Raw genomic sequence first — 26,133 nt, 5'->3', positions numbered from 1 at the left:
AGTACAGTCAGGACGTAGATGCCCATTTTGTAGGGCTAACAAGGCAAGAACAACAGAGGGGAGGGAAGAAGTAGTGAGGTTATTACGCTGATAATCCTAACTAATCATGGTTCTCAATTTTGAATCTTTTGGCAAGATATATGATTCCTCTTTTCCATCCAAGTTCCCATCACAGGTAATGTAAAATTTCAATTTGTATGGAAAAAAATACCTGTATATGAAGGAAAAATTATTCATCGTTACGTTGATTTCTTCTGGGATGCTTGCAACAGCGGAAGGAACATGCTATAAACAGAGCTAAGCGATTCCACAACCAGCGGATCAGATCAAAGCTCTGCAGTCCTGCCACATCCAGAATGTGAATGGTGGTGGACAATTAAACAACTAACGGGAGGAGGAGGCTCTGCAAACATCCCCATCCTCAACGATGGCGGAGTCCAGCACGTGAGTGCAAAAGACAAGGCTGAAGCGTTTGCAACCATCTTAAGCCAGAAGTGCCGAGTGGATGATCCATCTCGGCCGCCTCCCGATATCCCCACCATCACAGAAGCCAGTCTTCAGCCAATTTGAATTCACTCCACGTGATATCAAGAAACGGCTGAGTGCACTGGATACAGCAAAGGCTATGGGCCCCGACAACATCCCGGCTGTAGTGCTGAAGAGTTGTGCTCCAGAACTAGCTGCGCCTCTAGCCAAGCTGTTCCAGTACAGCTACAACACTGGCATCTACCAGACAATGTGGAAAATTGCCCAGGTATGTCCTGTCCACAAAAAGCAGGACAAATCCAATCTGGCCAATTACCACCCCATCAGTCTACTCTGAATCATCAGCAAAGTGATGGAAGGTGTCATCGACAGTGCTATCAAGCGGCACTTACTCACCAATAGCCTGCTCACCGATGCACAGTTTGGGTTCCGCCAGGACCACTCGGCTCCAGACCTCATTACAGCCTTGGTCCAAACATGGACAAAAGAGCTGAATTCCAGAGGTGAGGTGAGAGTGACTGCCCTTGACATCAAGGCAGCATTTGACCGAGTGTGGCACCAAAGAACCCCAGTAAAATTGAAGTCAATGGGAATCAGGTGGAAAACTCTCCAGTGGCTGAAGTCATACCTAGCTCAAAGGAAGATGGTCGTGGTTGTTGGAGGCCAATCATCTCAGCCCCAGGACATTGCTGCAGGAATTCCTCAGTCCTAGGCCCAACCATCTTCAGCTGCTTCATCAATGACCTTCCCTCCATCATAAGGTCAGAAATGGGGATGTTCGCTGATGATTGCACAATGTTCAGTTCCATTCACAACCCCTCAAATAATGAAGTAGACTGAGCCCGCATGCAGCAAGACCTGGACAACATTCAGGCTTGGGCTCATAAGTTGCAAGTAACATTCACGCCAGATAAGTGCCAGACAAAGACCATCTCCAACAAGAGAGAGTCTAACCACCTTCCCTTGATATTCAATGGCATTACCATTGCCGAATCCCCCACCATCAACATCTTGGGGGTCACCATTGACCAGAAACTTAACTGGACCTGCCATATAAATACTGTGGCTACAAGAGCAGGTCAGAGGCTGGGTATTCTGTGGCGAGTGACTCACCTCCTGACTCCCCAAAACCTTTCCACCATCTACAAGGCACAAGTCAGGAGTGTGATGGAATACTTTCCACTTGCCCAAATGAGTGCAGCTCCAACAACACTCAAGAAGCTTAACACCATCCAGGACAAAGCAGCCCGCTTGATTGGCACCCCATCCACCACCCTAAACATTTGCTCCCTTCACCACCGGCGCACAGTGGCTGCAGTGTGTACCATCCACAGGATGCACTGCAGCAACTCGTCAAGGCTTCTTCGACAGCACCTCCCAAACCCACGACCTCCACCACCTAGAAGGACAAGAGCAGCAGGCACATGGGAACAACACCACCTGCACGTTCCCCTCCAAGTCACACACCATCCCGACTTGGAAATATATCGCTGTTCCTTCATCGTCGCTGGGTCAAAATCCTGGAACTCCCTTCCTAACAGCACTGTGGGAGAACTGTCACCACACGGACTGCAGCAGTTCAAGAAGGCGGCTCACCACCACCTTCTCAAGGGCAATTAGGGATGGGCAATAAATGCTGGCCTCGCCAGCGACACCCACATCCCATGAACGAATAAAAAAATATTGTCCGTCCTTATGGCATTTCTCCAGGACATCTGCAGATCTTCAGCCAAAGTTACGATCAGGAGAATCATAGACTTATAGATGATAGAATGGTACAGCACAGAAGGAGGCCATTAGGCCCATTGTGCCTGTGCTGGCTATCCAATAATTCCCACTCCCCTGTTCATTCCCTATAGGCCTGTAATTTTTTTCCCTTCAAGTATTTATCCAATTCCCTTTTGAAAGTTACTACTGAATCTGCTTCCCCCAATCCTTTCAAGCTGTGCATTCCAGTTCATTACAACTTGCTGCTTAAAAAAAAACTCATGTTGTCTCTGGTTCTTTCACCAAACACCTTAAATCTGTATCCTCTGGTTACTGACCCTTCTGCCACTAGAAACAGTTTTCCTTATTTACTCTATCAAATCTCCTCTTAACCTTCTTTGCTCTAAGGAGAACAACCTCAGCTTCTCCTGTCTTTCCACATAACTGAAGTCCCTCATCCCTGGTACCATTCTAGTTAATCTCTTCTACACCCTCTAAGGTCTTGACAGTCTTCCTAAAGTGTGGTGCCTGGAAATGAACACAATACTCCAGCTGAGGCCTAACCAGTGTTTTATAAAAGTGTTTTATAACTTCCTTGCTTTTGTCCTCTATGCCTCTATTAATAAAGCCAAAGATCCCATATGTTTTCTTAACAGCCTTCTCAACTTGTCCTGCCGCCTTCAAAAATTTGTGTACATACAACCCCTGGTCTCTCTGTTCCTGCATTCCCTTTAAAATTGCACCATTTAGTTTATACTGCCTCTCCTCATTCTTCCTACCAAAATGTACCACTTCATACTTTCCAGCATTAAATTTCTTCTGCCATCTGTGTGCCCATTTCACCAGTCTGTCTATGTCCTCCTGAAGTCTGTTACTATTCTCCAAATTGTTTACTACATTTCTGAGTTTCGAGTCATCTGTAAACTTTGATATTATACCCTCTATACTCAAGTCCAGGTCATTAATATATATCAAAAAGAGCAATGGCCCTAATACTGACCCTTGAACAACACCACTCTATACTTCCTTTCAGTCTGAAAAATAACTGTTCACCACTACTCTCTGCTTTCTGTCCTCGGCCAATTTCGTATCCATTCTGCTACTGTCCCTATAATCGCATGGGCTTTAATTTTACTTACAAGTCTATTACATGCTATTTTGAAGCCCATGAAAAATCAACCCCACTGTACCTGGATATCAAGCAACATTTTTAATACCTGTAAAATAATGGGGCCAATTTTCCTCTCTGTAGCACCCAAATTGTGGCAACTTTGTGGTACAAAACATGGGAAAAATAAGTGCAAACCTGTTATGCCAGATTCCCCTACCCATAGATGTCTTCCATTGCTGTGTTTGGGTCACACTTGGTAGCGCCTGAAACATGATGTCATTTTATCCTGCAACCAACTTTCCTCAACTTCCACTGATGGCAAGTCAAGTGCAGGCTACTCTATGAAAAGTGAGTGCTGAGGCTGCATTTCACTGGCAGCCATTTTGAAAGGAGAAGTAGCATGTAGTGAAAATCTTAATTGTGTTCACTCATTTTTGGGGAGCTAAGGAGTACCTGCGGGCAACTATCTCCATCAGAATGAAGGTCCCTTTTGGAATAACACTGTACCTGGTTTATTTGGAGGAAGAGAAGGATGAACATGATGCACTTCTGGGTTGCAGGCATCATTGAACGAGGAGGGCATCTACCTGCCATTACCCTTTTGGAAGAATATATTGGCTCCATTGGATGTTCCCGTATCTTGCAAAGGAGCAGCACCATTGGAGGTTTTGATTTCCGAGGGAGGTAGATGCAAACACTGTGTAACCTGCTGCAGGAGGTCCAGGACAGTGGTTGGAGTTGGTTGGGGGATGTGGCAGGCAAGGTTATCACTGTCATAATTTCTTTCATCTTAAAATCTTTCCAAGGGGCTACTGGTGATATCAGTCTCATCTGCTGGCCAGCAGTGCATCACTGCATTAAAAAGCTGACCGAGGCCTTGTTTACAAGAGCCAACAATTATATTAAGTTGCCCATGGACCCCAGTGAGATGCAGGCCCAAGCCCTCGGGCTCTTCAGAATGGCAGGAATGCTCATATTCCAGAGGGTGATAGATGGCACGCGTATTACTCCACCTGAAAGGAGTGTCCCCAACCATTGGGCCTTCTATTCCATCGATGTGCAGCTTTTGTGTGACCATTTACATCATGCAAGTCGCTGCCAAATTTCCAGGCTGCAAGAAAATAAGCCAGCTCAGACACAGCAGATCTCAGCACCTTTATTCTGCTGCAAGCCTTTAAGACACTTCCAGCGCAATGCCTCCTTTGCGTCAAAGTGGGAGGAGGGAGAGGGGGTTAGGAAACTAGACATCTTTCTAGTCATAAATTTCTAGCTGGTGATCAGCCATATTATCATTCTGAGATATTTTTCATTAAATAAAACTTGTACTTATGTATCAGTGCCTTTTGTGTAATTAATGTGATGTATTGACAAAAAAGAAGTCTCTCAAAATCTCTTGCAGAATAAATGCAGAGAAAATTACCTTACTGAAATAACCTACTTGACAAAGGGAACTAATAAAAAACACACAACCAGAAACTTCAATCCTCCTGGGAAATATTTTCAAATTTATAAATACAAATCTACACTACTACAATTAAAAACAAATACCTGTTGCAAGTATGAATTCCAAAATTGTTCTTGAATTGAGATTTATCCAAATTGGGTCAAGTTGGATTGAATTGAATTTCACTTTATTGTTCAAAATTCACAGTGTGAATCAATTTGCACTTTTACCTTCATTATTATTTTCCATACACCACCCACCATTTTCTGACCAAAAGGCTGCATAAATATAAACTCATGCCTTACTGGACTTTATACATTGGCTTGCCATGCCACTACAGCATCCAGCTTAGACTTTTTATGCCACTTTTGTATATTCTATATAACTACTATAGAGATGGCACACACTGGGGCCAATTTTCCTGCCTTCCCCCTTCCCAGGTGATAAATAGGAGCTATGCACCAAAACCCTGGGATCAACATTTAAAATGGCCTGGAGTCAGGACCACCTGGCAGGGCTTAGCACCAGCAATAGCGCCTGGAAAATCAGGGGCAGCTGGAAGCTGTGGGTGAGGCATCAATAATCGGGACCTTCGGCTGCAACTGGAGATCGGCAGGTAGAAGGTCCCGATTGAAGTTTAAACTTCTGGGAGAGTGGGGAACCCCTAAAAATATAACTAATGGACTACCTTTATTCTTCAGTCCACCGTGGGACCTCCACAACCCTATGGGGGTTTGAGGAAAGGCCACAGTAACATCTTTTCTGGATGCCCCTCCGCTGAGGAACCCAGCGAGCATTCCAACTTGAATTGAGATGGGAGACCAGGAATGACTCCTACTGCCTCATTTAAATGACTCCATCTGGTCTGCGAATACATTAGGTGCAAGCCAAATCATCACCATCAGGATTGGATGAGAGAAAATCAGGAAAAAAAAATCCTAATTCTATAGGAAATAACGAATGCCTATCAGCATTTCAATCAAAGGGCTCAGATGACTAAACCTGAGAGTAAAGCTTTGAGATTTGATTGCCTCCTTGAAATCACTGTTAACTGATTTTATTATAATTTGCACAGTTACAGTTGTATTTCTTATTAGTGCTGGATTGTGCTAACAGTGCTAGTTTGCCAGTAGCAACTGTCAGTGCTGACACAAACTATTACTGTGCTTCTTGCTGTTCAAGCATGACGATGTTCATACTGCAGGATAAATGGCTGTAATGAAATTACTGCAACTTTATGAAAATATCATTCTTTGTTAATTACCAGGAAATGTTGTGGCTGGTGTATTTTATGTATATTATTTATCTTAATCATCTGAAGCTATCAGCAGCCATTACGCATCACCAGTTTTAAAGAAATAAAGCGGGTGAATTTTCTTAGGGGTGCCACTGCTTGTAAACTATAAGTTCAGCGGAAGAGCTTCGGAAACCCTGGAAAAACAGACTCCCGGAATTTCCGCTGCTCTTCCACTGAAGTTAAAGAGCACAAGTGGGAGAACCTAATTAAACTTATTCTAAAATACATGCTAAATTCCAGTAGAAAAGGTTGCTGGCTGAAGCTGCATTCACCTCCAAAGTGCTGCGTGTATGCAATTGACAGGATAATGAGGGCAAAAGTTGGTGTCCCAGAAATTCAAACATTTATGCCAGAAATGCACCAGATTTAACTTAAGCCTATAGAAAAGAGGGATCAGTTACTTGTATGACTTATCAAAGCAGGAAGTGGTTGATTTCACAAGCTTTCAGTGCCCAAAAACTTTGTTTGAAACATCAAGGAGTATTTTAATTAACTCCCCCATCCAGTGCGGGCGGATCGTTAAAATGGCGGGTTGGGTTCATGCTGCGTTCCTGACGCGTTCCCCCCTCCCACCATTTTAACTTACCTGAAATCGGGCACAAATACCTTGGGACTCCCCTGCCCCAAGGGGGCTTCCCTCCCTCCCCCAATCGCAAACTTTGCCAATAGCCCCATTCATCACTTACCTTGCCAGGGACCATTTTCGTGAGCTCCCAGCGACGGCCTGATCACGCTCCCCCCCCCCACCACCAATTTCCACTAACACCTGCTGATGTTGACATCATTCCTGCCAGCTTCGGGCAGGTCCTGGCATCCCCCGATTTCTGCCCCGAGTTAAAATTGAGATTATCACCTTTGACTGGAATGATTCAAAACATTTTTTCTTAGCTGTGCTGCTAAGAAAGGATTTTTCAAAATGCCTTTCAGCAGTTTTAGGCAGGAAAATCTTTCTCTTTCCATCTTTTTGTCATGGAGCTCTTAGCGTGGAGTTCAATATGACCATTTCTACATATGTCCTTATGATAAAGGCAGAACAGGAGCTGAAGGAAGAGGAAATGAGAGAGGCCACAGGATAAGGCTACCTCAAGAATGTATTAGAAGAAATTTGCTTAAAGAAGCAATGTTTCAGTAAGCAGGCATAAAAATAATTGTGTATCCCATTGCAAACTGACCTCCAAACACCTCTCAAACAAAAAAAGCAAATAAAGATGACATACCTTGGAACATTGGACTCCATATCACAAAGTGATTTTACTGTGAATATATATATTTATAGCAAGTGCATCTTTTTACCACCATGCATACCCCTGGTCTCTCTCTCTGTCGTGTTGTTAAACCTATTCTGGAGTGGCGCCTAGGTGTTACCTGAGTGCCAGTGGTGATGGGTATCATGAACCTCTTGGGTCCGTGGTGGCCCTCATCTCACGGCTTCTGAGTCCCTGGAGTACTCTTCACCAGGCTGTGTCTCCATTGTAAGTAAGTGGCAGCCTGGTCCTGTACCCTGACACCTACATGAGCAGCATCCGAGGAAGCAGGCTAGAAATGATCCATCATCAAGAGAGAGGTCTCTAGCCACAACACTTGTGTTGGGTCCTGAATCTAAGTGCCCACTGACCAGCAAGAGGACAGTCCTGAGGGTATTAGTTAGACCCTGTAGGTCCTGACAGATGGCGTTGAAAAGCTCTTGGAAGCCGGTTGCCACCATTTCTCCAAACAATCCCCCAAGGCCTTAAGGCTAGTGGTCCAAAGCATTCACTTTGAATGGACTGACTGTTCTGGAGGCCTCTCTGTCAGAGATGCGGATGCTGGTGTCCCTGGTGCTACCACCCACTCCAAGGTGCACTGTATTGCATCAAATCTATCTTGGATACTTTTTTCCATTCTCGGGATATGGGCGTCACTGGTATGGTATGGCCAGCATTTATTGCCCATCCCTAGTTGCCTTGGGAAGGTGGTGGGCCATCTTCTTAAACTGCCACAGTCCATGTGGCTAAGATTCTGCCACAATCCCATTAGGTAAAGAGTTCCAGGATTTTGACACAGCGATGATGAAAGAATGGCAATGTACGTCCAAGTCAGGATGGTGTGTGACTTGGAGAGGAACTTGGAAGTGATGGCGTTCCCATGTACCAACTGCCATTGTCCTTCTTGGTGGTGGAGGTTGCGAGTTTGTCAGGTTCTGCCGGTGAAGCCTTGGTGAATTGGAGCAGTGCATCCTACAGATACTGCACACTGCAGCCATGGTACGCCCATGGTGGACGTTTATGCTGGGGGATGAAGTGCTTATCAAGTTGAGATTCTTGAGTGTAGTTTTAGCTGTACCCATTCAGGCAAGTGGAGAGTATTCCATCACACTCCTGACTTATACCTTATAGGTGGTGGAGGAACATAGGAACAGGAGCAGGCCATTCAGCCCCTCAAGCCTGTTCCATCTTCAATTAGATCCTGGATAATCTGTATCATAACTTTATCTACCCACCTTGTTTCTATAACCCTTAATTCCCTTGCCTAACAAAAATCTATCAATCTCAGTTGTGAAATTTTCAATTGACTTGGCCTCAACAGCTTTTTGAACATAAGAGCATAAGAAATAAGAGCAGGAGTAGGCCGTTCAGACCCTCAAGCCTGCTCTGCCATTCAATAAGATCATGGTTGATCTTCAACCTCAACTCCACTTTCCTGCCCAATCCCCATATCCCTTGGTTCCGCTGGAGTCCAAAAATCTATCTATCTCAGCCTTGAATATACACAATGACTCAGCATCCTCAGCCCTTTGGGGTAGAGAATTCCAAAGATCCATAACCCCCTGAGTGAAGAAATTCCTCCTCATCTCAGACTTAAGTGGCCGACCCCTTATCCTGAAACTATGCCCCCTAGTTCTAGACTCTCCAGCCAGGGGGAACAACTTCTCAGCATCTACCCTGTCAAGCCCCCTCAGAATCTTATATGTTTCAATGAGATTTAGGGGAGGGAGTTCCAGATTTCCACTATCCTTTGTGTGAAGAAGTGCTTTCTGACATCACCCCTGAAAGGCCTAGCTCTAATTTTAATGTTATGCCCCCTTGTTCTGGACTCCCCCACCAGAGGAAATAGTTTCTCTCTATCTACTCTATCAAATCATTAATTCATCTTAAAACACCTCAATTAGATCACCCCTTAAACTTACAAAGTTGACAAAGACCTAGTCTATGCAACCTGTCCTCATTATTTGGTAGGACAGGACAGACCCAGGAATAGTAACGGAGGAATTTGGGACACTGGTTGGTAGGTATGATTCTGTGAATATGACTGTCAGGTGGAGCCCCCGGAAATTTAGGACCAATGTTTTATTAAATATTAATGGCTTTTGAAAATTCTGTTACAGTAAGTATTTAAATATGTATTATCAGTCAGAAAATTATTTTCTATATTCTACTGGAAAAATACATCCACATAACATCATGAAGGGATAATTTAAACAAATGAATTCAGAGCTTAACATAATTATCAGAAAGCAGTATAGTTAAAAGGCACCAAACCGTGAATGTAATATCTGGGTCAGTGCCTCTCAAGTGTATATTTTAGTTTCAAACCCTTGAGCAAAGCATGGCTATTAAATTAATTTCATCATCCACTGACATGACAGGATTCAGCTGATATGATTTCATTCCTTAGTATCTCACATCATGTTTAGCACTCAAAACTTAGCTTTCTCCTTCTTCTTCTGAAGATGGTCACTCATGCTGTGATATGGCTCCATGGATACTGGGAACCATCGCACTTCACAACATTTCCTCCTGCCCTCTCCAAGCTTATCACTCTCATGAGATTCACTTCCTGCTCTGTCAATGCCCACCCAACTCCTAACCACACAATTACCTTATCTGGCCCTCATGCTTGTCAACATTGCTAGTGGATCCCTCTGCTCAAGCAACATTCCTCTTCCTTTCAACACCACATTCATCAGCAACATCCTTGATGTTTATCTTCTCCAACTAATATTCCATCTCTAACCTCCATTTTCTCTCCAATGTCCTTGAAGATGTTGCCACCTCCTGGTTCCATACCATCTCTCCCAAAATTCCCTGTTTGAACCACTTCAGTCCTGGCTTCCATTCTATTCTCAACAATGAGACCATCTCGGCCAGTCACAAATCAAATCGTCTGTGTCTGCAATCTTATGCTCTATGACTTCTTTGCAGCTTTCAACATGGTCTTCCTCCATTACCTCTCATCTGTTGTTCAACTTGGTGAGACTGCCCATTATTGTTTCCACTCCTACAGCCACAATTTTAACCCGGGGTGTAAATGCACCAAGCAGGGGCTAAGGTGGGCAGCAAACCATCCTTCCCCCCACAGGTTTGAGGTCTGGGAGATTTTAAATGGCAGTCAGGCACTACCCACAGCGGGTAGCGCCTGCCTGCCATTTTAACCACGCGTCTGCCCCATTCCCACTAGAAAACGGCCACGCAGATGATTAGGCCCAGCAGTTAAAATCTGCTGGGCCTCCAATTCACACACTCACGCCAGATTGCTGCCACTCCCACTGGCTTCCCACCAGACCCATATATTTCCATAAATTTCCTCAACCACATGGCCACTTCTATTTTGTCAGACTGCCTGACTGACATTCAGTCATGAATGAGTAAACATTCCCTCCTTCTGAACACTGGGAAGGCTGAAGGCATCATTTTCAACCCCAACGTAACTCCAATCACTTGCCACTGATTCCACCCCTCTCTGACCACTCACTCAGCTTGAATGAGGCTACACAAAAACTTGGCATCCTGTTTGATTCAGAGTTGAGATTCAAACCCCATATTCCATCGAATACTCAGATCCTCACTTCCACCATTGCAACATTTCCTGCCTCCGCCTCTAGTTTAGCCTCACTGCTGTCAAAATCCTTATTGACAACTTTGGCACCTCCACACTCAATGCAAGTCATTAAATAAGAATAAAACCGGACGGACCACCCGGCATCGGACCACTAGGCACCGGACACAACAAAGGCAAACCAAGCCCAGTCAACCCTGCAAAGTCCTCCTCACTAACATCTGGGGACTTGTGCCAAACTCGGGACAGCTGTCCCACAGACTAGTCAAGCAACAGCCTGACATAGCCATACTCACAGAATCATATCTTTCAGCCAACATCCCAGACTCTTCCATCACCATCCCTGGGTATGTCCTGTCCCACCGGCAGGACAGGCCCACCAGAGGTGGCGGTACAGTGATATACAGTCAAGAGGGAATGGCCCTGGGAGTCCTCAACATTGACTCCGGACCCCACGAAATCTCATGGCATCAGGTCAAACATGGGCAAGGAAACCTCCTGCTGATTACCACTACCGTCCTCCCTCAGCTGATGAATCAGTCCTCCTCCATGTTGAGCACCACTTGGAGGAAGCACTGAAGGTAGCAAGGGCACAGAATGTACTCTGGGTGGGGGACTTCAATGTCCATCACCAAGAGTGGATTGGTAGCACCACTACTGACCGAACTGGCCCAGTCCTGAAGGACATAGCTGACAGACTGGGCCTGCGGCAGGTGGTAAGCGAACCAACACGAGGGAAAAACCTACTTGACCTCGTCCTCACCAATCTACCTGTCGCAGATGCATCTGTCCAAGACAGCATTGGTAGGAGTGACCACCGCACAGTCCTCGTGGAGATGAAGTCACGTCTTCGCACTGAAGACACCATCCAACGTGTTGTGTGGCACTACCACCGTGCTAAATGGGATAGATTCAGAACAGATCTAGCAGCTCAAAACTGGGCATCCATAAGACGCTGTGGGCCATCAGCAGCAGCAGAATTGTATTCCAGCACAATCTGTAACCTCATGGCCCGGCATATTCCTCACTCTACCATTAACAACAAGACAGGGGATCAACCCTGGTTCAATGAGGAGTGTAGAAGAGCATGTCAGGAGCAGCACCAGGCATACCTAAAAATGAGGTGCCAACCTGGTGAAGCTACAACTCAGGACTACATGCATGCTAAATAGCAGAAGCAACATGCTATAGACAGAGCTAAGTGATTCCACAAACAACGGATCAGATCAAAGTTCTGCAGTCCTGCCACATCCAGTCGTGAATGGTGGTGGACAATTAAACAACTAACGGGAGGAGGAGGCTCTGTAAACATCCCCATCCTCAACGATGGCAGAGTCCAGCACGTGAGTGCAAAAGACAAGGCTGAAGCGTTTGCAGCCATCTTCAACCAGAAGTGCCGAGTAGATGATCCATCTCGGCCTCCTCCCGATATCCCCACCATCACAGAAGCCAGTCTTCAGCCAATTCGATTCACTCCACGTGATATCAAGAAACGGCTGAGTGCACTGGATACAGCAAAGGCTATGGGCCCCGACAATATCCCAGCTCTAGTGCTGAAGACTTGTGCTCAGAACTAGCTGCGCCTCTAGCCAAGCTGTTCCAGTACAGCTACAACACTGGCATGTACCTGACAATGTGGAAAATTGCCCAGGTATGTCCTGTTCACAAAATGCAGGACAAATCCAATCCGGCCAATTAGCGCCCCATCAGTCTACTCTCAATCATCAGCAAAGTGATGGAAGGTGTCGTCGACAGTGCTATCAAGCGGCACTTAGTCACCAATTACCTGCTCACCGATGCTCAGTTTGGGTTCCGCCAGGACCACTCGGCTCCAGACCTCATTACAGCCTTGGTCCAAACATGGACAAAAGAGCTGAATTCCAGAGGTCAGGTGAGAGTGACTGCCCTTGACATCAAGGCAGCATTTGACCGAGTGTGGCATCAAGGAGCCCTAGTAAAATTGAAGTCAATGGGAATCAGGGGGAAAACTCTCCAGTGGCTGGAGTCATACCTAGCACAAAGGAAGATGGTAGTGGTTGTTGGAGGCCAATCATCTCAGCTCCAGGACATTGCTGCAGGAGTTCCTCAGGCCAGTGTCCTTGGCCCAGCCATCTTCAGCTGCTTCATCAATGGCCTTCCCGCCATCATAAGTTCAGAAATGGGGATGTTCGCTGATGATTGCACAGTGTTCAGTTCCATTCGCAACCCCTCAAATAATGAAGCAGTCCGAGCCTGCATGCAGGATGACCTGGACAACATCCAGGCTTGGGCTGATAAGTGGCAAATAACATTCGCGCCAGACAAGTGCCAGGTAATGACCATCTCCAACAAGAGAGAGTCTAACCACCTCCCCTTGACATTCAACAGCATTACCATCGCCGAATCCCCCACCATCAACATCCTGGGTGCCACCATTGACCAGAAACTTAACTGGACCAGCCATATAAATACTGTGGCTACAAGAGCAGGTCAGAGGCTGGGTATTCTGCGGCAAGTGACTCACCTCCTGACTCCCCAAAGCCTTTCCACCATCTACAAGGCACAAGTCAGGAGTGTGATGGAATACTCCACTTGCCTGGATGAGTGCAGCTCCAACAACACTCAAGAAGCTCGACACCATCCAGGACATAGCAGCCCGCTTGATTGGCACCCCATCCACCACCCTAAACATTCACTCCCTTCACCACTGGCGCATAGTGGCTGCAGTGTGTACCATCCACAGAATGTACTGCAGCAACTCGCCAAGGACAAGAGCAGCAGGTACATGGGAACAACACCACCTGCACGTTCCCCTCCAAGTCACACACCATCCCAACTTGGAAATATATCGCCGTTCCTTCAACGTCGCTGGGTCAAAATCCTGGAACTCCGTTCCTAACAGCACTGTGGGAGAACCTTCACCACACGGACTGCAGTGGTTCAAGGAGGCGGCTCACCACCACCTTCTCAAGGGCAATTAGGGATGGGCAATAAATGCTGGCCTCGCCAGCGACGCCCACATCCAACATCCCATGAACGAATTTTTAAAAATATTTTGACTTGGGCGATAGTGTAAAACAGGTGATAGCAGATCGGCCAGATTGGATATCTCTCCTGATTTTTATTTCCACTTGCTTCATTTCTTTAGCTTCAACCAGAATTCAGAAAAAAGTTGGTAGTTTCACTCACAGCTCTTTAAATTACCCAGGCCTGGTAGTTGGTAAAGACTAATTTCCGATTGGTGCAAAAAGCCTGCTCCCTAATTGGTCTAAATCCACCAATCAGCAAGCAGTTTTTCAGATTAAAGTTGCTTTAAAAACTGCGGGTGCGGGGGGCCGATGGTGGGGACCTTCAACTTCGGCGGGGACAGGAAACTGTCAATATTGGATTGGCTGCCCATTATACACCTGCCCATTTTTAATTGACCTTTGCTTCTGCCGAAGTTCAAAGTAACCTGAAGTGTAATTTGGTTGTACACACAGGTGGGCAAAGATAACAGGAGCCGGCCAGATTTGGTCTACAGGCCCCATGTTGGACATTCCCATTTTAAAGGACTCCAATGCCGGGAATTGTCTCAGAGCTACTCCCTCTTTACCGCAATAACTTCACCGTAAATGTAGCGGAGCAGGAGCAGCTCTGAGGAAACTCCCAAATCAAGTCTTATGCCTCCACTACCTTAACTGGAAATCTCTTTGTGTGAAGGAAAAATTCTTCACATCTTTCAGTATCAGAGACACTCCATGTGAAATGCTAGTGCTGAGCAGTGGGCTGGGCTGGAAGTATATGACTCTGTAGTACAATTTCAGGACTAGGAGTTACAATGCCAGCTTTTGATATCACGTCTTTGTGGAGCTGGAAAAAATGGATCTCTCTGAAGCCAGTCTCAATTATGGACATTTTCATTAATAATTTTAAATGTAAAAGAATTTATTTTGTTGGATTTTAGTTAGTCTTTTCAAGGATACTTAGTCCAGAATACTTATTTTGTCACTTTATCTTAATTAAATTGCTTTTTCTCTATTATTCTATCTACCAATCCAATATAGGAATCCAACTGTGTTCAGGGGATGATTTTAAGAAGATTACTCATTGTAGGAGCAGTATTCTTCCTTTCAGAAATATCACCCTTTTTCACACACTCCTATGTATATTGTCCTCCCTATGGGAATATGTAGAACCTGCAAAAAGATGATTCAGTCAAAACAGATTAATACTGCAGAGCACAGTGTTTTGGGATTAATGGTTGATAACCAATTTAGAATCAAATACATTGTGTTCCTTCTGTTATTTACCTTTAGTCCCAAAATAATCCAATTATATTTTCTAACACATTTTACTTCTCATATTGGTGCGTGTACAGTAAGCAATGAGAGCTAAAAATGGGAATTGTAATTTATGTCACAGATCAAGACATTTAGGAATCTATTAATAATATTAGATTTAGATTGACTACTATGTAGTTATATTTTATTTAACACCAGTTCCATTGTTGATCAATTTTTCTTTGTAAATTGAAATGGTCACAGCTGTTATCCATGCTTCTTAGCAGAAGTGAATCCACTCTATAAAATTAACAGAACATTTTCACCTATGCTAACAAGTACAAGGGTTCATATTAAAATCACAAATGAAATGGGCAGACACATGTCGGATGAAATTGAATGCAGAGAAGTATGAAGTGATGCATTTTGGAAGAAAAATTGAGGAGAGGCAGTATTAACTAAATGGTACAATTTTAAAGGGGGTGCAGGAACAGAGGGACCTGGGGGTTCACAAACACAAATCTTTGCAGGTGGCAGGTCAAGTTGATATAGCTGTTAAAAAGCATACGGGATTCTTGGCTTTATAAATAGAGGCATAGAGCACAAAAGCAAGAAAGTTATGCTAAACCTTTATAAATCACCCTCAGCTAGAGTATTGTGTCCAATTCTGGGCACCATACTTTAGAAAGGATATCAAGGTCTTGGAGAGGGTGCTGAGGAGATTTACTAGAATGGTACCAACAATGAGGGAATTCCGTTATGTGGGGAGACTAGAGAAACTGTGATTGTTCTCCTTAGAGCGAAGAAGGTTAAGGGGAGATTTAATAGAGATGTTCAAAATAATGACAGTTTTTATAGAGTAGATAGGGAGAAACGTTTTCCACTGGCAGGAGGGTCAGTAACCAGAGGACACAGATTTAAGATAATTGGCAAAAAAACCATGGGGCAGATGAGAAGAATTATTTTTACGCAGCGAGTTTTTATGATCTGAAAAGCACTGCCTTCAAAAGACAAGTGGATATACACTTAAAAAGGAAAAATTTGCAGGGGTACGGGAAAAGAGCAAGAGAGTGGAACCAATTGGATGGCTCTTTCAAAGAGCTGGCACAGGCACGATGGGACGAATGGCCTCCTTCTGTGCTGTATGATACTATGATTCTATGCTAACAACTTTGCTAAGTAATGTCCCGAAATTCTTAGGGCCATAGAGGGCAGAGAGCCTGATTTCTGCCCAGGTGGAACCCAGTTACTCCAGGAATCTGCCCTGTTTGCAACGGCCCTTTAAATTCCAATGGGGCAGTGGGCAGATCTACCGCCTGCCTGCTGCCATCAATGGGGCATGTCTGGTGGAGTTCCAAGGCTACCCCAGGAATTCTGCCCTTTATGCCATCTGTAGAACTCAGAAGAACACATGCCAGCTGAGAACTTGCTTAACTCTTGCTGAGGACCTTAAAAGGCCCCAATCCTTTTCTAGGGAAATATATATATTTTTTATTTGTTCATGGGATGTGGGAGTCGCTGGTGAGGCCAGCATTTATTGCCCGTCCCTAATTGCCCTTGAGAAGGTGGTGGTGAGCCGCCTTCTTGAACCGCTGCTGTCCGTGTGGTGAAGGTTCTCCCACAGTGCTGTTAGGTAGGGAGGTCCAGGATTTTGTTCCAGCGACAAAGAAGGAACGGCGATATATTTCCAAGTCAGGATGCTGTGTGACTTGGGGGGTAACGTGCAGGTGGTGTTGTTCCCATGTGCCTGCTGCTTTTGTCCTTCTAGGTGGTAGAGGTTGCGGGTTTGGGAGGTGCTGTCGAAGAAGCCTTAGCGAGTTGCTGTAGTGCATCCTGTGGATGGTACACACTGCAGCCACGGTGCGCCAGTGGTGAAGGGAGTGAACGTTTAGGGTGGTGGATGGGGTGCCAAACAAGTGGGCTGCTTTGTCCTGGATGGTGTCGAACTTCTTTAGTGTTGTTGGAGCTGCACTCATCCAGGCAAGTGGAGAGTATTCCATCACACTCCTGACTTGTGCCTTGTAGATGGTGGAAAGGCTTTGGGGAGTCAGGAGGTGATGTCAATCGCTGCAGAATACTCAGCCTCTGACCTGCTCTTGTAGCCACAGTATTTATATGGCTGGTCCAGTTAAGTTTCTGGTCAATGGTGACCCCCAGGATGTTGATGGTGGGGAATACCTTTCCCCACGAGGTTTACTTGCTCCATTCGGAGCAAAAGATGTGAACAAGAGGATTTTCTTCAAGGCCTCCTCGCCACTATCGCAGCAGCACCATGAAGTACATTCCAGCCAGCAGTTTGGGGGGGTGCCACTGAAGCATCCTTATAGACACAATGTACCACCCTAGTCTTGGAAATGAACCCATCACTGCAATCTGAAATGGGGTCTTCAGGATTGCTTATAACCTTGCAAAGTGCAACTAACCATTCACTGACTATGTGGAAAATGCAAAGCTACATCAGCTGAATTGTATTAAGCTAGGAATCATCATAAGACAATACAGCCTCTACTATGAACCACACTGCAGCTAAAACAAGGAGGAAAATCATTCACAACCTTGTTACATCCTCGTCAAAGCTATCAGTTCTGATTGATGAATCAACTACTCTAAGTAAGAAGACAGTGCTAATAGTGTACATAAAGACTGCAGGGTAAAGTGTAAATCACTATTTTTGTATTCCTGGACTCACTGATCTTGAGACATAGACTTCTTGAGTCACATAATCAATGCTCTCAATGCGCCTAAAAAACTGTGTATTGTTCATCCGCATCATGGGGCAAGTACCATGATGGGGAGGTCAGGAGTGTCTTCACATTTTTGTGAACATTGCCCACTTCTGTTCACATGGTAGTACCTAAACCCTAATTTCTAGCTTGCAGTGATTGATGCTGTACCTGTGGTTATGAACATTAACCATTTCAAGGAGTTTATGGACAGCATATACAATGAATCCAGCAAGAATCAGCATGAGCTAAAAAAAAATCCACGGAGCTGGAGATGCAAGATTAAGATATTGTGTATATCCTGGACATGTGTTGGGTAACAAGTAACTTCAGAACATTGCAAGCTGTGGGTGTCCTATAGCCTCTTCCATCATTTCAAGACTGTTGCTAGAGATGAATCACAGGATGGGTGTAAAAGAAGTTTGAGACTAGCTGCCTGCCTTGCAAGCCCAGAGTTCCTGTGTGATTTTGGTCTGCTCTACGATGTGTTACAGGAGCTGTCCAATTTGTCACAGGAGCCTTAAACCCATTCCATAATGTAGAGCATTTCACTAAAAGCAGAGAGAGAGTCTTAGATTTCTTTAAAGATAAACCAAGAGCAAGTCTGAGGAGGCTTAGAAAGCCAAAGACTTGGAGAAAATCAGCTCTGTTTCTTTCAGGCCAAATTGGAAACTAAGGAGCTTTTATAATGAACAGTTCCTACAAAGTCTCAAAAATGACACAGAGCAGCAGCTGTTGTCTCCAGCACCCTTCACGCTGAGGTCCTAGCAGACCTGAATATCAACGAGCCCAGCAAATGGACTTTTGTCCCAAGCATCCGACATGGTAAGAAGGAAGTGTCCTGCCTTTGTGACTGTTTCTGCTTAGCTGCACAGCAAGCCATCAGTGGTATCTGGGACTTTATGGAGAACACACTGAGTGAGCCCAGTGATATAAGACCTCTCCTGTCACGTGTCAAGTCCTTTGTGAAACTAAGCTCAGCTGAAACTAAAAGAGGTTTCAGTCTAATGACTATTGTAACAAACCTCAGTACACCACTGCTGATTTCAAACATAACAAGTATTGTTTTGTAAAGTTGAATGGGCCACCTCTTTCCTTTTGACACCCAATGAAATACATTAAATCCTTTTCTCAAAAGCACAGGACAGAAAATGACAGAAGGTCAAGATAATGTGGGCCGTTATCTTATGATGAAGACTAAAATCTTGTGACAGTTGTTATAAAAAGACAGTGCATGTGTTATTTCTTGTCTGAATTGATTTGGGGGATAGTTATTTAAAGAAAAGGCAAGGTGAATTTGTTTAGATAGCTAATTTGTTTAACAAAATAGATGAAGGGCAGTTGTTCACTGATTCAACAACAGCAGCTTGCATTTATATAGCATTCTGAAATCCCCAAAATGTTTACTGTTCTATCAAGAAACAACCTACAAGTCAAGAAGCTATATTCTGCCTATAGTTACCACATACAAATGCTGTAAAATGCACCAGATAAAATATTTTTTTCTAGGAGAATATGTCCCCAGACCTCCTAAATGATCGGTATACATCTGCAGACAAGCATCCCTCCCCCAGCAAATTTTTATTTTGTACACTTCATTTGAAGCATTTTGCAGTGTACCTACGTCTGCAATTGGAACTAACCAGTGTAATACATTCTACTGCAAAATGTTGTAAATTGCACATAAAGTGTGAAAATGAAGATTTCTGAGAGGGCATGTGCCCAGAATCTCTTTGATGTACCGTATATACCTACTAAAATTGCCATTACACTACTAACTTTGATATACCCAGCATTGGGCTCAACACAAAAATCAAAATACTGCAAATATTGGAAATCTCAAAACAAAAACAAAAAAAACTGGAAATACTCAACAAGTCAGGCAGCATCTGTGGAGAAACAGAAATCAGTCAGTTGACGTTTCAAGTCTAAGACATTTCCTCAGGACTGGAAGATATTTCAAATGAACAGCATTTTAAAATGAACTTAACAACAGAAAGGGGGCAGGGAAAAGAAAAAAACACAGGACAAGAAATAAAATGAATTCTGAAGTGTTTGGGTGAAGAACAGGAGGTGATTTAATGTTTTTAGCCTTTACACCTCTGCTTTTGAATAGGACAAGCCTCTGTACTAATCATTTCTTCCACTGCTATGGTAACATTTCAAAATTCATTACGTTCATCAATGCTAGGTCTGAACTAGAGTACAATACTCATTTTGCAACGTGATTACAGTTGTGGAATACTCGACTAGTTCATTAATGAACTTTAACAAAGCTGTAACAAATTAATTTGCCTCATTTCTCACTTTTTGCTAGCGTTTTGCACTCTTTTTAAAGTGTGGGTATGCTCAGAGTTTTACAAACACAGATGAATCATTCACTGGCATTTCTCCCTGCGTACCCACCACTGTAGTCCAGTTTACATTTTTGCCAAGTTTAGTGAATGTAGTTGTGCATTTGTAAACCAAAGGCAAGTTTGCCTTTTTTTTTGTGAAGATGATGCCCCTTTAAATCAAAAATAAAATAGTACCGACTGGGAGCGGAATGTGTTAAAAGGCTCTTTTGTGACATTGGCCCCACTCTTGTTTCTCTTTTCCAGATAACATTTAACCATGTGCTTCTTACCTCCCCCATGGTTAGACCGCACCTGGAGTACTGTGAGCAGTTCTGGGCACCGCACCTTAGGAAGGACATATTGGCCTTGGAGGGAGTGCAGCGTAGGTTTACTAGAATGATACCCGGACTTCAAGGATTAAGTTACGAGGAGAGATTACACAAATTGGGGTTGTATTCTCTAGAGTTTAGAAGGTTAAGGGGTGATCTGATCGAAGTTTATAAGATATTAAGGGGAACGGATAGGGTGGATGGAGAGAAACTATTTCCACTGGTTGGGGATTCTAGGAGTAGGGGGCACAGTCTAAAAATTAAAGCCAGACCTTTCAGGAGTGAGATTAGAAAACATTTCTACACACAAAGGGTGGTAGAAGTTTGGAACTCTCTTCCGCAAACGGCAATTGATACTAGCTCAATTGCTAAATTTAAATCTGAGATAGATAGCTTTTTGGCAAACAAAGGTATTAAGGGATATGGGCCAAAGGCAGATATATGGAGCTAGATCACAGATCAGCCATGATCTTATCAAATGGCGGAGCAGGCACGAGGGGCTGAATGGCCTACTCCTGTTCCTATGTCCTATGTTCCCTCCCCTCTCTATACCAGAGAGGGAGCTTCAGTACAACCAGGCATTAAACCGAAATAAAAGGAAAAGATTGGTTAGTGACAGCATTTAACAAGTAAATAAATAAAACAGAGCCAATCAGAACACCAGGGCAGCAACATTAACTGAGAGGAAATGTCCCACAGATGCTGCCTGACCTGCTGAATGGTTTGCAATATTGTCTGGTTTTGTTTCAGATTTCCAGAATCTGCAATATTTTCATTTTTGATTAACTGAGCGGAATGAGGTAGGGGAGGTTGGTGTGTTGTTATAAAATTTCCATCTTCCTGGCAGCGTTACCAGAAGTTTTGAGCAGAGGTCTGGAAAGATTGGCACTGTCAAAAAAAAAAATGTCCATTTGGCTCAAGGACTGTGGTGGAGAGATCTGAATATGCCAGAGCCCGCCTTTTAAAATAAAATATAAAAATATATATATATATATATATAAGTATCTATATTTGCTCAGCCAGTAATGAATGTCTTTGAATGTAATGCATGAGACTGTATACTCAGCTATCTGTGAGGGAGCAGGGTGTTTTTTGCTCCCTGAGGGTGTCCTGACATTCTGCAGTCTGAAGTGAATAAACCCGACAGCCCGCATCTCAGCACCGCGCTCCCTCCAGCTCGGCACGTTTCGACAGCCCCTGCAGTTATTTTCTTTGTTCAGCACAACGTCAATGAGGTCTCGGGTTCACTGTGAAGAGGAAGCAGTTTTCATTCCCGACTGTATTATTATTATTATTTGGATTATTTGGGAGGCTGTTTGTCCGATCCGTTTCCGATCTGCAGTCGAGCAGATTTTTCCCCACTCCGGCTCTCACCATCAGCTCGGGCTCCAGCGCCGCTTCTTCCTTTCCTTTATTTATTTTCTGTTCAAAAAAAAACCAGGCTTTTTTAAATTGATATTGTCGAACTTTTTTAGTTGCGGTTTGGTCCTGGCACGTTTTTTTTTTCGCGTTTCTTAATCTCTCTCCTGCGATCAGGGGCTTAATTATTTCTGGAGAAGGAGGGCGGATTTCTTCTTCAGTTTGGTGCTTACATCTTAAAGGCAAGTGTTTTATCGTCACCCTTGTCTTGTAACTCGGTTTCCTCTATAAAATCTAGATAAGAGTTAAAATACACTCTATCTCGGTTGATATAAAGAAGACTGTCTTTTGTAGCCTCTTTTCATGGGAGGGTAAAGATCTGAAACGTGTAACTGAGATGGGTGCTTGTTTGTTATTTATTTGTATAGAGGGCTTATTTTTAGTGTGCTGTACAGAAGTTGTGATGTACCCCCTATATCAGTCAGTAAAATAAATCCCATTAATAATGCTTGTCACTTGGGCCAGCCATTTGTTAGACTTGCACTTGCCCATAGACTTACCATGGGCTTTTGCGGGGCAACCTACTGTAAATTAAGACAGCCAAAAAGCAGCACGCCCTCCACAGGGCATCTGGGACCTGTGTGACCAGGGCAAGCAACTGTGTATCTCCTTAATCAATCAGATTGAAGCATGTTAATAAGCCTCTGGCGCCAAGGGTCATCGACCTGAAAGGTTAACTCTGTTTCTTTCTCCACAGATGCTGCCTGACTTGCTGAGTATTTCCAGCATTTTCTGTTTTTATTTCAGATTTCCAGCATCCCCAGTATTTTGCTTTTAATAAGCCTCCGACTGAACCAGGAAGTGTACCTTAGAATAATGAATTCAAGGTCAAACCAAGTAAAGAAAGTGAAATAAAGAGAGGGTAAGAAAGATTGAATTAAGAAGCAGAGATAAAAGAGGCAGAAAGAAAAAGTAAAAAAATATAAATTTATTTAAATTTTTTTAATGTCCAACAGCAATTAAAATCTGAAGGAATGAGACTCCACACTTGTTGAAGTTAATTTTCAGTGCCAGAGGGGTTGTTTGGCAGTCATTAAAAGGGTACTTACATCAGGATGTACAAGCCCGAACTTTTTCTGGCGAAGTTAGTCTGTATCTACAATGTCAGTGCAGGAACTTCACGCTGTTCCATTCATTTGAATGGGGAGCCAGCCGGCGAGATGCAATTTTCACGGAGCTTATGGAGAAGGCTCTCATCTGGTACAGCAACTTCTGGGTTTCTGCATTTAACTGAGCACATGCAGTCGCCGGAAGTTGTTGTCCGATTTGCGCATGAATAACAGTGAGCATTGTTAGCCTTTTAGACGTACCGTTATTTTTATAGCAAGATCCGGCCCAATGTCAAATCAGGTACAGAAAGCGCAATAAAGAGAGGGGAAAAAATATTGGTTTAAGAGACTGAAAGAAAAAGTAAGAAAAACATTTTTTATTTAAATTTATAAAGTGTCCAACAATAATTAAAAGCTGAAGGATCGAGACGCCACACTTGTAAAAGTTAATTCTCAATGCCTGAGAGGTTGTTTGGCAGTCATTAAGACTTATTACACCTTTAAAATAAAAATAACTTGAAATTGATACTTAGACTTGAAATGACTAGATTTAACTTTTGTTGGCAAGTTCTTTTTGCAGCTTTTGGATGAACAGGGCATCTGGTGCAGCAACTTCCGGACTTGCGCGTTCACCAGAAGTTGTTGTCCAATTTGCACTTGAATAACGATAAGTACTGTTAGCCTCATCATTATTTTTACAGCAAAATCCAGCCCAGTGTGACTGCGGGAGCCTACCATCCATCACCCTCTGTCATGTACTGCGGGGGAGGGTTTAAACTAATTTGGCAAGGGGATGGACGTCGGGATGAAACATTAGAGGAGAAACAAGGTGCACAGAGGACTGGGAAGAACAAAATCAACTAGAGTAAAGAATAGTTTAGAAACAGGAGGGATCAGACAGGCAAATACGAGGCCGTTTAAGATGAGTTTTGCCTGTTTGTGCGTAAGTGCACACAGCGTGGTAAGTAAGGTTGGTGAGCTATGGGCTCAAGTTGCCATATGGGACAATGATATAGTGGTAATAACAGAGACCTGACTCAAAGAAGGGGAAGAGTGGGTATTTAATAGTCCTAGCTACAAGGAAAGATAGGGAAGGAAAGAAAGGAGGAGGGTAGCAGTATTGATCAAGGAAACTATTATAGCACTGGAAAGGGATGATGAAGTTGAGGAGTCAAAGACAGAATCTATTTGGTAAGAATTAAGGAACAATAGAGCTATTACACTACTGGGTGTATACTATAGGCCACCAAATAGTGGGAAGGAGATAAAGGAGAACATTTGGAGGCAAATTACAGAATGATGCAAGAAATATAGAGTAGTGATAATGGGGGACTTCAATTAACCCAATATAGACTGGGACAGTAACAGTGTAAAGGGCAAAGAGGGGAAGAAATTCCTGAAATGCGTATGTGAGAACTTTCTTGAGCAGTGTATTTCCAGCCCAATGAGGAAGGAAGCAATGCTGGATCTAGTTCTGGGGAATGGAATGGGGCAAGTGGAGCATGTTTCAGTGGGGGAGCATTTGGGGAACAGCGATCATAATATCATTAGGTTTAGAATAATTATGGAAAAGGACAAGGAACAATCAAATGTGAAAATACTTAACTGGAGGAGGGCTAATTTCAGTGAGTTAAAAAGAGATCTTGTCCTGGTGGATTGGAATCAAAATTTGGTAGGCAAAACAGTAATTGAACGATGGGATGCCTTCAAGGAGGAGATGATTCGGGTACAAAATGGACACATTGCCATGAGGGGGAAAGAAAGGGCACCTAAAGCTAGAGATCCCTGGATGACTAAAGATCTAGAGATTAAAATGAAACAGAAAAAGGAGGCTTATGACAAATGTAAGGTTCATAATTCAGTAGACAACCTCAAAGAGAGAGTATGAGAATAGATTAGTGGCTAACATAAAAGGGAACCCAAAGGTCTTTTATAAACTTATAAATAGTAAAAGGGTAGTCAAAGGAAGGGTGGGACCGATTACAGAAAGAAAAGGAGATCTTGTTGTGGAAGCAGAGGACATGGCTGAAGTACTAAATGAATACTTCATGTCGATCTTCACTGAAGAGGATGCTGCCATTGTAGCAATAAAGGATGAGGTAATAATGATATTTAGTATAAAAATAGATAAAGAAGAGGTACTTAAAAGATTGGCAATACTCAAAGTAGAACAGTTATCCAGTCCAGATGGGTTGTTTTTCAGACAGGGGTCAGTATCTGGACCACTGCTCTTTTTGATATATATTAATGATCTGGTCTTGGGCATAATTTCAAAGTTTGCAGATGACATGAAACTCAGAAATGTAGTAAATAATGTGGAGGATGGTAACAGACTTCAGGAGGACATAGACAGACTGGTGAAATGGGCAGACACATGGCAGATGAAATTTAACCCAGAGAAGTGTAAAGTGATATTTTTTGGTAGGGAGAATGAGGAGAGGCAATATAAACTAAATGATACAATTTTAAAGGGAGTGCAGGAACAGAGACACCTGGGGGTGTATGTACACAAAACCTTGACAGGTCAAGTTGAGAAGGCTGTTAAAAAAGCATATGGGATCCTGGGCTTTATTAATAGAGGCGTAGAGTACAAAAGCAAGGAAGTTATGCTAAACCTTTATAATGTGGAGATGCCGGTGATGGACTGGGGTTGACAATTGTAAACAATTTTACAACACCAAGTTATAGTCCAGCAATTTTATTTTAAATTCACAAGCTTTCGGAGGCTTCCTCCTTCGTCAGGTGACGAAGGAGGAAGCCTCCGAAAGCTTGTGAATTTATAATAAAATTGCTGGACTATAACTTGGTGTTGTAAAACCTTTATAAAACACTGCTTAGGCTGCAGCTGGAGTGTTGTGTTCAATTCTGGGCACTGCACTTTAGGAAGGATGTCAAGGCCTTAGAGAGGGCGTAGAAGAGATTTATTAGAATGGTACCAGGGATGAGGGACTTCAGTTCTGTGAAGAGACTGGAGAAGTTGGGGTTGTTCTCCTTAGAACAGAGAAGATTAAGGGGAGATTTGATAGAGGTGTTCAAAATCATGAATGGTTTTGATAGAGGAAATATGGAGAAACTGTTTCCAGAGGCAGAAGGGTCGGTAACCAGAGGACACAGATTTAAGGTGATCGGCAAAAGAGCCAGAGGCGACATGAGGAAACATTTTTTTATGCAGAGAG

Source organism: Heptranchias perlo, chromosome 3, assembly GCF_035084215.1.
Source record: "Heptranchias perlo isolate sHepPer1 chromosome 3, sHepPer1.hap1, whole genome shotgun sequence".
NCBI classification, from domain to species: domain Eukaryota; kingdom Metazoa; phylum Chordata; class Chondrichthyes; order Hexanchiformes; family Hexanchidae; genus Heptranchias; species Heptranchias perlo.
The sequence above is the reverse complement of the archived record's forward strand: the minus strand, read 5'-3'. Positions refer to the sequence as shown.